Source organism: Rattus norvegicus, chromosome 5 (genome assembly GCF_021556685.1).
Source record: "Rattus norvegicus strain SHRSP/BbbUtx chromosome 5, alternate assembly SHRSP_T2T, whole genome shotgun sequence".
Classification (NCBI taxonomy): Eukaryota; Metazoa; Chordata; class Mammalia; order Rodentia; family Muridae; genus Rattus; species Rattus norvegicus.
In genome coordinates, this window is record NC_141538.1 from 96,616,119 (window position 1) to 96,632,904 (window position 16,786).

A 16,786-nucleotide genomic window follows, 5' to 3' on the forward strand; every position below is an offset into this window, starting at 1 on the left:
GCTTAAAATAAATTGATGTACTTCTAGATTAAGCCAAGCCACCAAAATTAAATCAAGATGTCAATAATCTAATCAGGCCCATAATAAATAAAGTCACTGTGACAGTAATAAAAATCCATCTAGCTAAACAGCATCCTGGACCAGCAAAATTCTACCAAACATTAAAATAAGATCTATACTGAATCCTTCTTAAACTCTCAAGAACATTAGTAATAGAAGGAACATTCTAACATGCTATAAAACCTGCACTATTTTATATCCAACGCTGATAGAGACAACAGGAAATAAAGTTACCATCCAATATCCCTGATGAACATAGACTCAGAAATACTCAATAGGACACTGGCGAACAGAAAGGAAAAATAAACCAGCAATATTATATATCATTATCAATTTACATCTCTGAGATGCAGGGATAGTAAAACATATGCACATCATAAATGTAAGAAATGACATAAATAGACATAAAGTAAAATTTCACAATCATCTCAATAGATATTAAAAAAAGACTTTGACAAAACACAAAATTCATTTTTGATGAAAGTCCAGAGTATGGATAGCCACTCTGAGGAATCATACTTTAATGCAATAAAAGCTATAAGTGAGAAACTTACAATCAACAATGTCCTAAATATAGAAAAGGTTGAAGCAATCACGCGGAAGAAAGGAAGAGGATAGTGGCATTCGCTATGTCCATTCACTTCCCATACAGTTCTAAACTATATGGAACACCAAACTGAAGCAAAAAATGAAAGAATAGGAAATTAAAGGTATACAAATAGGGAACAAACTCAAAGTTTGCAATTTGCCTTCCTATTTGCAAATGATATAATACTTTACATTAGAGATCTCAAAAGATCAGCTAAAAAGATTTTAGAAATGGTAAATGTATTTGCTAATGTGGCAGGATATAGAATCAACTTTCACTAATGAATAGCTTATCTATACACTGACAGCAATTATACAAAGAAGGAGACCATGGACATATTCCCTTTCACAATAGCCTCAAAGAAAATAAAATGTCTAAAGTAAACATAACTAAAGAAGTTAAGGGCATTTATAACGAAGACTTTAAACTTTGATGAAAGAGATAGAGAAACTAGAAAATGGAAGGTATTCCATGCTCATGGGTTGCTAGAGTCGACTTTGTAAAAAAGAGTATTTTGTCAAAATCCATCAATGCAATTCCAATCAAACTCCCAATTTCACTCTTCACAGAAATATGAAACACTGCCCTAAATTCACATGAAGTCACACAGAATCAGGATAGCCATCACAATCCTAGTAAAAAGAACAATGCTGTGGTAAGCAAATGCACAGGGGCTACAGGAAAAAGTGAAGCTTTTTACACTCATGGTAGGATTGCAACTTGGTGCAGTCATATGGATATCAGTGTACAACATTCTCAGAAAGCTAAAATTAAGTCTAATATGACAAAGACAGTGTTTCTTGGCATATTCCTAAAGCTCTTGGCATTCTGCTCCTCCTATACTGGCTCAGCTTTTTTCATTGGTGCTCTATTAACGATAGAAATAACCTAATGCCCTGAAAAATAATGAATAATAAAAATGTGGTGCATACGTACTATGGAATACTATAGCTGTAAAGAAAATTGAAATCTTACAAGTAAAGATGTGGAACTAAAAACACCATATGAAGTAAGGAAAACCAACTAGAAAGACAAATATCAAATATGTCACATGTTCTATCTTATTGGAAGGTTCTAGTTCCAAATTTTCAGATGCGAATGCATAGACTGGAGTAAACTACATAATCTAGGAAGTGCAACAGAGCCATTGCCAGGATAGGGAATCCGGGGAGTTGGGGAGCACTGGAGAGGAAAATAGCAGGGCACAAATGATCTCGTCAAGAAAACGGAAATGGGGGCACTTTAGAGTGGGAATAGAGTAAAATATCAAAGAAGATTAAAGGAAAGAGCAGGATACAAGAAACCATAAAGCAGAAATTGGAAAGGGAGCACTTTTTAGGTAAGAGGAGGTAGATACATGCAGAATTAAAATGGATGGTGAAATAACCATAAGTATATCTAGAAGAGCCAGAAGGATTCATACTAATTAACCGTTTATGTAAAAAAATTATTGGTAATACATGTAAAGATATATATATATAATATATATGTATATATATAATTTGTGTTATACACACACTTGCATGCATTCATGCACATATGCTTTTTGCATGGGAAGACAACCCTAGGTAATGGTCTGCCTACCTTGGGAGTACTGGAAACCTAGCTAACAACTCTGCTATGAATCAACAAGCACAATTTAATAAACCAGTGTAATCTTTAACAACAATCCATACACACTTTTCCTAAACCCACAGATAAGTGCAATCTTTACCCCCGAACAAGGAGACTTCTCTTTGAAACAGATGGAGATCACTACAGAACATTACAACCAACCAAACTGTAAAGTTATGAATCCCAGTCCCAGTGGATACACCTACAAAACACATGGACACCTAGGGTTCATGGAACATTGAAGAAGTGGCCGGAAGGTTGCAAGAAGCACTGGGTCCGGAAATTTGTTGTGAGATTGTGTCTCTTAGTAATGTCACAGCCTATACTTATAAAGTCTCACCAACTTGGCTACCTAAATATGAGCAGAATGGGGACCACACTAGGGCATGTGCCAAAGTTGATGGAGAAAAGCCCACAAGGCCTCAAACTTACAAGCAGTGTAGGAAAATGTAGAAAGCTGAGAGCAGGAGATGATGGCCTTTCTCAGTCATGGGCATGCCTATAGGCTGTCCAGTTCTAAAATGTGAGCCTATGTATGTATGAAAACATACATACAATTAAGTTTATATGAACTGAAAACTTAATCTTTAGAACTATATATACATATGCATATATATGGCAATAACAATTAATGAAAAAAGAGGTCACAAGATTGAAAGAGAACAGAAAGAAGTATATGAGAGTTTTAGGGTGGGGGAAGTGAAAAATGTAATTATAATCACAAAAATATAAAAAGTGGCAGCAGTAATATCATTAGTGTGTTGTTAATAAATTAAATGTACATCCAAAGTATAGATTTTCCCCTCACCAGTTAATTCTTCTCATATGAGAAAGGTAGATCAATTCTTTGGACTCAGATACCATTTTTATTACTGAAGAATGATCTCTTGCTCATCTAGACTAGATCGAGTGCCTTATGGAAGCTCCTTTACTGTCTTTAGAATATTTGCACTTATAATTTTTGATGTGGTTCTCTAGGCCAGATAAATAATGTCACCTTTTCCTCTTTATGTCCCTTAGACTCTAACAATTTGGCAATAGATAGCATTTGTCCTTTCTGTATGGATTACTATTTTTCTTTTTTTATTTATTTACATTTCAAAAGTTGCCCTCGATTTCTGTCCCCCTCAAAGGGTTCTTTACCTCATTCCCCCTTTGCCCTTTGAGAGGAGCTTTCCTCACCAAACAATCCTGGGTCAAAATTTTGGAGGTAGGTTGGCAACCCCATTCATCCACTAGGAGCTCTGTCTACCTACTGTAGGTGGTCTCTTCAGGTTCCCTTACTCTCACTTACCATATATACTTTATCTCTATTACCCACTGCATAGCTTTCCCATAATGCAATGCCAGTTTCTCTACTTCCAAAACAGCCTCTGATGAACCCTTGCCTGCATAAAGTAGCTGGCTGCATTGTAGTGTATTTGGCTATAGTGTTCATCACTGACCTCACAGTTGTCCACTGAGAAGCCTTAAGGATTGTGTTTAAATATTTCTTGTCATCACAATATTCTATTTAAATCCTCCTATGAAAGATCACTGCACTCAAATTATGTATCTTCAATATTCCCATTATCTTAAATTTCCTTCTTTATCTTTTCCTATCAGTGTTTATCTGATACTGTTCGAGGAGGACAAGTTTCTATTCAGTTGTGATGAGCCAATTTTTACTAGCCATTCAGTATGTCTCACTTCACCTTATATTACCACCACCGACTTCTCTTCAGCCTTCACTCTTCGTTCAGTGTTGATACATTAAAAATCCAAATCTCCTGAGATCCATAGTTAAATCTAATCTCCAGTGTGATGAAATCAGAATGCAAGGGTCAAGATGTTTATTTTGTTAGCATGGAGTTTCCCTGAATAATATCAATGTTCTTGTGAAAGACGGCCATAGAGCTTCTTTGTGTTTTCTACCACAGGATGATGCTACCTAGCCTGACACGAGCTTGGGGTTGGACGTTCAACTTCCCAAACTGGGAGACATAATTTTCCTGTTGTCTATAAACAATTCTTGGGTAGTAAATACATTTATTAGAGCTGGCAAAGTAAACCATGAGGTTGTTGTGAAATTCTATCCATAGGGGTATCATATCTACTAAAAAAAAAAATCTAACCCCTAATGTATCTTTGCTAATGTATAATGTGATGATGTTAATTATACACAGGAATTTCAACAATTCCTATATAAGTGGTGTGAAAATGATAATATCTAGATTTAAGAACTATAATCCATTTTATTACTATCTTTCATATATGATGTGTCTTACCTGGGCAGCATCTGCTATGCTCAGCTCAGGCAGGGATGCTTTTGTTCACTCTATAGAACACTTAAGACAAGATGCTAATGAAGTTCATGTTGTGTAAAAATGCAAAGCCACAGGCATAGCTGAACTACTTAAATTTTTAGGTCTCAACAACAACCATTAATATATAAACACACACACACACACACACACAAACACACACACACACACACACACACACACAGTCTTGCTACCCATTACAAGTTAGTCCTGGACTTGTCATATAAGCCAGGTTTGAATTCACATCCGTACTGCTTCAATTTTATGAGTGTGAGATTGCGGGCATACATCTTCTAATAAACACTGTAAATTTAATGTCTGTGTTATCTTTGATACTTGAATCTCTGAGTCCCTAATTTTAGATGGCAATATCCAGCAACCAAGCACAGAAAGTAGACAAATTAAGCAAACTCAGGTTAATTCACTAATATTTTTTCTCACAGTCCGTTCCCCAGAGAATGATGGAGCTGGAGGCAAGTGAACTGTACTCCCTACAACTGAGTCTCTGAAAACTGAAGAGAGGGCAGGAAGATTCTGAGAAACAGAGGACCGTGACGCCAGGTATAACAATCTCTTCTAGACATGACAGGGAGCTGCACCTATCAAACCTCAATAGTCAAGGCCAGCATAGTGACAACAGCAGCTGATGTGCCAGCATGGATGAGGGACATTTCACAAGGTTCTATCTCTAGATGAAGAGATATAACCAATTAGTCACTTCCCAAAGAGGGAGAATCAGTAATTTTTTTCTAGAAACCAGCTCCTCAATAGATTACCCAGCTCTAATCGGACAGCTCTGAACGCATATTCAGGTGAGTAAGAATAAATTGGTTGAGCACACACACAAATACACACAATGTGCACACATACTGAATTAGCCTAAACTGTCTTTAATTATGAATTTTTAGAGCTGCATACCATAAGTAAGAGTGTTATGGTTTACACACTCAATGTTTCCCAAGGTTTCTGTAGTTAACCAGATCACCAGTCTGTGAGGCTCTGTGTCTCTGCTGGAATCTTTAGGAATGAGGCCTAGTAGGAAAAAGTTAGGACTTTGAAGGTATGTAATCACTTTGAATGGGATTATGTAATCTTAGATTTTTCTACATTTTTGCTTTGGTTTTCTGTGCCATGCTAGGTCCAAAGCCACAGGATAAGCCTCCATAGATGATAACCTCTGAGACTGTATGCCAAACAAACACTTCCTATTTTTAAGTTGATTTTTTTGAAGAATTCTGTTAGAGCAAAAAAGCAGGCTAGCCTAGCCTCTAGACAAACCATTGGTTACATACTGCTGGCTATAAATCAAATTGCCAGTAATTTATTTCAGGGATCTTCTTTAAATGACATTCAAATAGTGCAAAACTTTTTTGTTCTTACCCTTGAATAAGCAAATGACTCACTCAAGCAGCGATGTTCAGAGTACATCCCAGTGATGTTTCTTCCTCTGACCACAATAGTCTGGATACTCAATTAACCTTTTCTTAATTAAATTAAGTTATCCTTTACCTTGGATTGTAAAATTAGCACTGTAATTAAAGATCTCTATAGATACTTGAATGTGTCCTTGCTATGTGTAATGTTAATTATTACTTTATGGAAAAATAATAGAAAGCAGACTCATGTAATGAGACACTTTAGCCAAGCTGGTTTATGTTTCCAAAATACACAAATCAGAACTTTGTGAAGAAACCTTAAAAACACACAAAGTAACCTTGGTGTTTCTGATTTTCTCAATTGATGGAATTTCTAAGGAGTCACAAAGATAGTAAAAGCCTACTACAGTTGAGTAAAAAGTAGACACTGGTCCCTATTAAATTGTGTACTTTGTAATATACAGTCAACGGCTATTATAACAAATTAGATTAAGCTTGTTCAAATGAGCTAAACCCTTGGCTACAGATAGGACAGGGTTGTCATCTTCCCTTCCCAGGTATTACCAAATTGGACATTGTAGCAGTGTCTGGCCAGCAAGAATTGATCACATTATGAAAAGTGACACTGACAGTTACATGAAGACAAAAGCTCATTTAAACAAATTGACCCAAATTGGCCACTGGTCCTACAACTAAATGCTGTGAACCTCTGTCTGTAGACTCGTTAATTCACAGCAGCTGAGAGTCATCTTAAAATAATGTTTTCATTGGTCCCTCCGGATTTCAACTTGGGTTTGATTCCTGATATTACAACTCTGAGGCACTGGGAGAGAGATTTAGTTTTCTTTGTTTTTAAGTCATTTATTTTAACATGGAGATAATTAAATTCCATACTTCAGAGATGTGCTATAAAAAGCCAGTACTGTTTGTATACAATAAGCTTCAGACATAGGATACACTGTCAAAAATTAAGCTTAATGGCTCTAGAGAGATGACTACGCAATCAAGAGCACTTTGCAGCTCTTTCAAAGGACCTGCATATGGAGAATTACAAACAATTGTAACTCCATCTCTAGGGATACCCATTGCCCTCCTCTGGTCTTCTATGGTATCAACACACATGTGGTGCATGCATAGACACATAAGTAAAAACAAAAATATAGTTCAAGTATATTACTTAGGGACGGTTTCTAACTATGCAATGAAACATCCTGACCAAAGAGCATTTCTGGGATTTATTTAGCTTATAATTCCACTTTGCTGTTCATCAAAAAAGAAAGTCAGAGCAGGAACTCAAGCAAGGCAGTATCCTAGAAGTAAGAGCTGCCGCAGATGCCATAGAGGGGTACTGCTCACTGGTTTCCTTTCCCTGGCTTCTTCAGCCAGCTTTCTTAAAGAACCAGTGGCCAACAGCTCAAGGATGGTCCCACCCACAAAGGGGGGGGGGCTCTGCCATTGATCCCTCATTGGAAAAATGCCTTACAGCTGGATCTCATGAAGACATTTCCACAATTGAGACTCCTTCCTCTCTGATGACTATAGCTCGTGTCAAATTGACACAAAACCAGCCAGAACATTATTTTAAGCAGTAAAGATATTTGTAAATAAAATGGCTGTCACTTTCTTGGCAAGAGCAAGAAGACTTTATAAAAAGGTTTAGATGACTGCATTTCTTGCATTGAAGACTGATGTAATGCATTCACACACTACAAAGGAAGGAAGAATGTCGAATTGAGTAGAGCTTTAGATGTGAGCTTAAGATGTCAGACCCATGTAAGAAAAGACCTGTAAATTACTCTTTACAGAGGTTGTATTCAATATACTAGTATTGGATTCATGCAACTTTTTACCGACGTGTCTTGTTACTTTTGTGGACAGTATAGAGAAGGCAGAATTACAAAGTGTTCATCAGAAATGACAACTATCTGTAAAACCACAAGAAAAGCACTGTTATGTAAAATGAGTACTTAAACATCATTCTTTGGGCTGTCTTACAGCTTAATTTTTGCAGAAGGGAAGAACCAGAGTTTGTACTGGAATTCTTTAATTATTTTTAGTGTGAAAGACCTTTGTTTCCTTGACTCCGACCTTCTTGATTGTGACAGGCTATGATGAAGAAGTGGAAAGACTTTTGTTTTGATTGTAGTTCCCACTAAGGCCTCAATGCACTATCAATATTATTTGTTTAGGGTTTTGTTCTTCTTTCTTTACTTGATGATAGGAAGGCCATATTATTCTTTTCTTGTTATCCCACCATGCCAAGCCAGGAAGATGAGCAAAATAGTTGAATTGGAGAACTAGTTATTTTCTTTCTGGCTCAGGTAGTTGTCATTCTATGATTTTGTGTCCATTTCATTTTCAGAAGATGAATTGAGACATTTTGTTTATTTTCACTTCCAAATGAGCCTATAAGTGGCCGTTGGTTTTCTGGTGCTTCTGGCTATAGTGAAAACGATAAGATGACCCCTACCATGGAATCACAAACTCCTTACTGGACAGCAAGTGTTCTGGAGCATTTTTCACACATGGCTCATTAAATCTTTCCCACAGTCAAAGAGATAGTTACTAGCACCATCTCTTCTTCTTAAATGTCCAGCCACACATCTGAGCTGAGTGATAAGAGTATAGGTGGAGTAGAAGTCAGGCAAGACTTGGTCTACATTTATAAAATTTCCCCTTCAGAACATAAATGTCAAAACAAAGTATATTTGAAATGATTTTTAAAAGCCCTAGGTTATTCAGAAACTACTCAGAAAGAAAATAGGAACTTCACTTGAATGATTAGTTCTATGGGAACAAAAGCCCTGGACTCTGAAGAACTTTTTTTGTGTCTGTATGTGTTTATATTTGTCAATGATCCCTGGAGCATAATGAACTCAGTGGGAGGTTTGGTGGGTGGGGAAACACCCTCATAGAAGCAGGGAGAGGGGGAGGATGAGATAGGGGATTTATGGGCAGGAAACAGGGAAATGGGATAGCATTTGAAATGTAAAATCAAATGTAATAAAAAAGGAAAATGGAAAGTTATTGTATAAAATGTCTCATGATTATGAACATATCATAAACATTCCTCATGGTATCCAGATATTGTGGGGGTGGGGAGTTGATTTGAGTCTTAATCCATGTAAATGAAATGACGAGGACCAAAGAGGAAACAGGCTGAAGGCCTGAGATAAATGGACCACCTTTTCTTGCTTAATTTTTTTTCTTGCTTGACTATGGAAGTTATGGAAACTACTTGATATATGGAAAGCCTTTTTCTGTTCTTTCTGTGTGCAGATATATCCTTTCCTTACAGTCAGAAGAAGCATGAAACCAGAAAATGAGGCAAACAGTAACACCGCAATAGCATTTTCTTTACACCAAAAACTGTAGGGCTTTATGTACTTTAAAACTTGATCTAAAACTTGATCAACTTTAGAAAGTCTATACAGAAATAATAACCCAGTTCCTTGAGATTACTTAGGAATTCATTACCTGTTTACCACCTAGTGATAATATTTAAAGTCTTAGTCAAAAGATCAAAAGAACATGGAAATCATTTTTTTTCAAAGAATTATCTGTTTTTTTTTAAATCTGGAAGCATGTTAATGACTTACAGAAGTGAAAGAAGAGTGTTTGATATAGAACTTGAAAAGACCTATTGTGATAGACTGTGTGAGGTGACAAGGCTGCATTCCAAGCATAGATTGTTACGGAGAGAGGAAATCCCAACACATCGCAGGACAACCTGTTGTTATTTACCAAAAAAAATTTTTTTTAAATTTGCTAATTTATTTGCTAATCTGTTTTCTCACTTTATCCCCTCATTAACAATCAATAGCTTCCTCGCTTTCACAAGAACCAAAATAAACTATGTAGGCGAGACTACTGCAGAGGGCTCATAATTTTTTATCAACTGACACTGAACTCGATCAACATTTAAATCTATAGTCATCTGCCACTCCAATTCAAAAATTTAACCCATTGATAGAGTTCTTCCACATTTGTGCCTAATGTAGACCACAATTGAAAACTGAAATCAAATCTCTTGAAGCATTTTTTAATATAGTGAATACGTAAAGCTGTCATTTTGGTAATAGGCTAAAGTGTAGTCAATTTTACTTCTCTTAAAATTGTAAATTAAGATTATCATGTTCAACACACAATGGCCCCATGGTTTTCTTTCAGCATGCATTTCATCAAATCCACTAAATTTTAAAGAAAAGCAGGTTAGGATGTGCTGTGGACTCACCATGTATGAGCTCTGTAGAGTGTTTCAGAAACAGTCCCTGGCCTCAGAATGTTGAACACCTAGTCAGAAATACAAAACACAATTGTTAAAACTCTTAGCATTAAGGCACTTACGAGATAGACTTTTGCCTTCTTCTGTTGAACAAGGATTAAGATATAAGGGGAAAAATAAGATAGTACAAAGTTGACAGCAATTTTATAAAAGACAACTTTTCAAAAAAAATAGTAAACACTTGATACAACAGGAAAATCTGTGATTTTGTCCATATGCTTCAAAGTAGTAAAATTTCATCTTCTTAGAATGTTGAATTGAGACCACTGAGTTCAACAACATGGCTACATAGTTTTCTTACAATATTTACTTCACTAAGTTTGGGAAATATCTTGGCCTGTCATTTTGTAAAATTGCATGCTTTTCTAAATATTCAATATTCTATATATTGAATTCAATATTCTATATAGCTATATTCTATATATATTATACTCCAATGTTGTTGGGAAATCACTTGTAAACAAAAACCTAAAGGAAATCATTGTCTTTCCTACTAATTTCTAGGGTTAATCAGCAAGAAATAATTCCAAATCTTAAAGCATTCCATTTTGTAAAACCATCTCATTAATTTTTAAAAAGCCATACCTCTAAGGTGCATGAAAAGTCATTGTCTTAATTCCCTAACAGAATCCTTAAATAGACTTTAAGTCTAATCTATTGACTCTTGTTAATTTTGTTTTCAAAGGGATTTCTTCCTCACCCTTTTAAGATGTTCAACACTTATACCCCCTTTAATCCCAGAAAGTTGTTTTTTTTTATTCAGAGACCCTCCATGTGACCTCTGTCATCTCATCTCCATGGTTCTATCAGATGACTCAGGGTTTGTCAACTCAGTGTGCTTTCTTTTAACCCACAGCACACGTCTTTATGTCACGGGGCTAGTTGGCTCTCTGTGAGATTGCTTCTCCTTTCATGCCCGCTGTCCATAAACCTGCTACATTTTGAAGTTAGGTGCCAGTGTGTTGTGCTCTTCACAGTGGAATACATATGACCCTTCATTCTGTGACCTCATCCACAAGGCAGCTTCCTGAGAACACAGAGGTAAGAACATCTAAAAGTTCCAAAGGATGGTATTTTAGCAAGCAGGTTTCAGGATCTCCCTCATTTCTTCTGTGAGGCTCCCCAAAATTTTACATTGTAAGAAAGAACCAAATGGAAGGACTTTGAGTAAAACTCTGATTCTGAATAGGGGTTCAATAATGTTTAAGTTCTCAAGACTTTCTTGGGTAACTGACATCCAAGTGGCAGGTTAAGACATGAATGCTAAGCACGTTTCCCCGCTGCAGCTGAATAAACCAGCCACTGAGGACGGGATAAGTGTACCACATAGGGAAATGTCCATGGGAGAACCCTTTATCCCTCAACCCGGATTGGTACAAAAATGTAACTGTAACATGGTACATATGTTTGTGGTTTTGGAGCTCTCAAATGTTCTGTAACATTGTGGCTGCAGGTTGGTGTAGGGTGGGGGTTGAGTTTCAGCACTGAAATCCGTCCTGCATCCCTGATAGATCAGTAGCAGCTTGATTACAATATTTTTTCTCTCTTCTCCATTGATCTGCTTTTGATTTGTGTTGTATCTAAGCAGCCTCTATAACAATGGAAGTGAGGATTATATTTCTGCTCTTTAAGTCGACATACTGAATGTTTACTACAGCAGTCAGCCTACCTGGACTCAACCGGTTTCTTCAGTGGCCTCTGTTGGAATGCAGTCTATGTTGCTTACCACAGTGGTTATTTTTGTCTCATACTAGGTTATATCTGACTCTTTGACCCAGCAACATTATATTTTGAACACCCTCTCTGTTGTTTCAATAACTAGTGTGTTTTATTTGTTAAAATATGACAGGGTTTTTCATAAGTAATATTGTACTAGAAATAATCCCTTCTACAGGAGATAAAAATTGTTTCTTTTGCTGTTGGCATCAAGATCCCTCTGGTTAAATGCCCAAAAGTAGAGTCTAAATTTGCTAAGGAGATCAAGGTAAATGGTAGCTTCAAAAAAGTTCTCTCAAGGCTGTGTTTGTATGCTTCTGTTTTCAGTTCCCATGCTAGAAGGTAACGGTGTTCCAAGTCACAGTTGGGAGCCATCAAAAGCTCTTCGCTGCAGTATGATTTTGAATGTTCTCAATCCTCTACTGGGGTTTTATGCCAACAAAGAGAAAATGGAAGGTAACTTCCTTTCCTTTTCACAGCAATAACCAATCACCAAGCTGGAGAATTTGGGTTCTTCACATATTACAGTGCAGTAGCTTTTGAAGTTTAGATAAAATAGACATCTGACTAATATCATCAATACCAAGTCATAAAGTTACCACAAATGTATTTCTGACATTCTTTTACTCACTTCCTCCTATACTCAAAAAAACATTCCAGCCACTTACTTTTAGGCAACCACCTGTTTGAGGGCACATTGGAAGACCTTGATCCAGATCAGACTTGCCTGTTTCAACATTTTCTTCTACTTTCCGCTTATATTGTTTTGTTTGGTAAAATAATTTTAAAGACTTGCTTCCTTTTATAACCCTGATTCAATAAGGGAAATCTAGAGGAAATCCAGAGTGAAATCGGTCCTCTGTTTCCTTTCTTAAAAATGAAGACGAGACTTCGAAATCCAAATGGGCACCTGCCCGTTTGTTTTCAAACAAAATTATATACAGGCACATATGTTTCATACAGTATTTTCACATATTCAAAGGTTACAGAGTGACATTTTGATACATTTATATAATGTGTAATGATCTGATCAAGGTAATTGTATCTGTCACTTTTGACTCATTATTTTCTCTCCTTTGGGTACATCCAAGTTCTTTCCATCAGATATCTTGAAAAGTTCATTGAATATCGCCAATAATCATTATCTCTCTAAGCTGTGGAGAACTGGCAGTAATGCCTAGCAGGCAGCTGCACCCTGTGCACTTAATATTCCTCATGCTTTTCTATCCCCCACATCCTTCTGACCTGGAATATCGAGACCTCAAGCTGTGTTTCATGGCTTTGAATAGAGGCTCTGGTCTAGAGTTTGTGAGATTTTAACCTACCTGTCATGCAGTTTTATCAGTCAATATATAATTTGCCTTGGTGAAACATGTCTCTTTTTAGTGATATTTAAATGCAGATTCAATTGACCAGGAGGAGCTACTCCTCATGGTTTTTCATGGACATTTAAGAAAATCATTCTGCTCTTCAAACCATCATAAACCATTCTTTGATTTGTTTCTAAATGATACATCATGATAGCATATACACATAGGATACTATGTTATTGCAATATATTTGATACATGTAGTGATGAAATCTGCATATTAACATTTCTGTACTCTTATGAATTAATTCATTCCAGATCTTCATAAAACATGTAATTATTGTAAACTATGGTCATCCTGTTGTCAACAGCATGAGTTAACCTTTCTATCTGACATCATTTTAAAATTTGTTATTTTATTTATAAAGTTTAGACCTGATGTTCTATGTGGTTATTTTAAGAAGCATACAGGAAATTAGTACAACATTTCTTTGAGTGTATGTGTGCCTGTGTATTCGTCTGCATGCATGCCTGTATACATTTGTGTGGGTATGGGCTTGTTTGTGTGTGATGTGTGTTAGGTGTGATGAAAGTGATGTTAATTCTCTCTGAAAATAGACAATATTTTGCATATACATGCATTTATCACATACATAGTTTTCACACACACACAGCATACAAATATCACACATAGGGACAACACACAGGCACACACACATTCCCCTGAATAAAGGTAGTATTATGCTATAATTAGAGCATATATATACATATACATATATATATTAATATGACTTGTGGGCATGTTTTCCTCTGCTTCCTGGTAGCCATAAGTGAACAGTCTCAGCCACATGTCCTGCTATTAGAATGTTCATTCTCATTACATGCTCAGAAATATGGAGCCAAGTCACCATGAACCTTGAGATAAAATCAATACTTGCTCCCATCTGTTTCTTAAATGTTGTACACAATGTAGACAAAAGTAGACAATTACCCATCCTTCTACTTCCTTTACTACCCTTTCTGACTATTCTAATCATCATGTGGATCGCCTGATTGTTCTGTCCATACTCTGTCACCTGACAGTTCTGACCATCATTCTTGTCACCTTATTATCCTGAAAATCATTCTGTCACCTGACTGTCAGAACCATCATTCTGGTCTCATGACAATCCTGACCATCATTCTGTCACCTGAATATCCTGACCATCTTTCTGATCACCTGGCTATTATGACCATGTTCTGGTAGTGTCTATGAGATTACTATTTCAAGAGCTACCTTTCTTTTCAGAGTATGAAAATCCATTCAATATCTTGTTTGTCAGCTAGAAGAAACAAACCACTGACCAGGAACATAAAACAGCTGATCCTTCTAAATTTATGACTAATGTTTAGGTTAGGTGCCTTTTTTCTGAAGTAAAATGATGCCTTATTAATAATCAGCATTTGCATTCTTTTTTAATATTGAGAAAAATATAGTACTAAAAATTCTCATCTGTAGGATACAGTGTATTTTTCTCAGAGAGTGATTTACCTTAAGTAGGCTGCCTACAACTGTTATTAAAGCAATGCAGTGAGAGAATGAAACCCCAAACAGGGCACTGCCTTAATGGTAAAGGTTCTTTGATTTCTCTGCTCTATGCAAATGCTCTGATTAATAATTGCAATTAAAGGAGGCATAACCTGTCACATTCAGGGAAGCCTTTCCGACTCAGAGGTAAAAATCAAGCCAGGACAATGCTTATAGTATTCAAAAGTACACATGGAAAGTTTTGAAGTCTTTGCTATACAGTTGCTTTTAAACTTAATTCCCCACAGCCTTTAAGAAATAAGAGTGTCACGTCAAATGGCTGAGAAGCACTTGATAAAATATTCGGTCTTTAGTCAAAATGACCCTGACATTCTACCTTACACCAATCAGAATGGCTAAAAATAAAAAAAAAATTAGGTGACAGTACCTTTTGATGAGAATTGCTGTTGGAATTGCAAACCGGTACAAAACTCTGGAAATGAGGCTGGAGGTTTCTTGGAAAATTGGAAATAGATCTACCTAAAGACACGGCCATGCAACTCCTGGGTGTATACCCAGAAGATGCCCCAGCATACCACAGGGGTACTTTTTCCACTATGTTCATAGCAACCTTATTTGTGACAACCAGAAGTGGCAAACAACCCAGATGTCCCACAAGAGAAGAATGGATACAGAAAATTTGGTCCATTTACACAATGGAATACTGTTCAGCTATTAAGAAGAAGGACATCATGAGTGTTGCAGGTAATTGATTGCAACTAGAAAATATCATCCTGGGTGAGATAACTCAGACATCAAAGGACATGCATTGTAGCATTGTATGTACTCACTGGTAAGTGGATATTGACAGAAAAAAAAAAGCACAGAATACCCAGGACGCAATCCACGAATTGAAAAAGGTTAACAAGTGGATCAAGGACCTCCACATCAAACCAGACACACTCAAACTAATAGAAGAAAAACTAGGGAAGCATCTGGAACACATGGGCACTGGAAAAAATTTCCTAAACAAAACACCAATGGCTTACGCTCTAAGATCAAGAATCGACAAATGGGATCTCATAAAACTGCAAAGCTTCTGTAAGGCAAAGGACACTGTGGTTAGGACAAAACGGCAACCAACAGATTGGGAAAAGATCTTTACCAATCCTACAACTGATAGAGGCCTTATATCCAAAATATACAAATAACTCAAGAAGTTAGACCACAGGGAAACAAATAACCCTATTAAAAAATGGGGTTCAGAGCTAAACAAAGAATTCACAGCTGAGGAATGCCGAATGGCTGAGAAACACCTAAAGAAATGTTCAACATCTTTAGTCATAAGGGAAATGCAAATCAAAACAACCCTGAGATTTCAACTCACACCAGTGAGAATGGCTAAGATCAAAAACTCAGGGGACAACAGATGCTGGCGAGGATGTGGAGAAAGAGGAACACTCCTCCATTGTTGGTGGGATTGCAAACTGGTACAACCATTCTGGAAATCAGTCTGGAGGTTCCTCAGAAAATTGGACATTGAACTGCCTGAGGATCCAGCTATACCTCTCTTGGGCATATACCCAAAAGATGCCCCAACATATAAAAAAGACACGTGCTCCACTATGTTCATTGCAGCCTTATTTATAATAGCCAGAAGCTGGAAAGAACCCAGATGCCCTTCAACAGAGGAATGGATACAGAAAATGTGGTACATCTACACAATGGAATATTACTCAGCTATCAAAAACAACGAGTTTATGAAATTCGTAGGCAAATGGTTGGAACTGGAAAACATCATCCTGAGTGAGCTAACCCAATCACAGAAAGACATACATGGTATGCACTCATTGATAAGTGGCTATTAGCCCAAATGCTTGAATTACCCTAGATGCCTAGAACAAATGAAACTCAAGACGGATGATCAAAATGTGAATGCTTCACTCCTTCTTTAAAAGGGGAACAAGAATACCCTTGGCAGGGAAGAGAGAGGCAAAGATAAAACAGAGACTGAAGGAACACTCATT

The 16,786-nt window shown here is 36.7% G+C and overlaps 1 protein-coding gene across 1 annotated transcript in view; it reads right to left on the reverse strand.

Moving 5' to 3' along the window:
* Positions 1 to 16,786, reverse strand: part of Ptprd (protein tyrosine phosphatase, receptor type, D) — a 2,326,896-nt gene that overhangs the window by 837,625 nt on the left and 1,472,485 nt on the right. Inside the window, 1 exon segment of the mRNA NM_001427220.1 lies at positions 10,177 to 10,235. The gene's annotated coding sequence lies outside the window, so the exon portion shown is untranslated.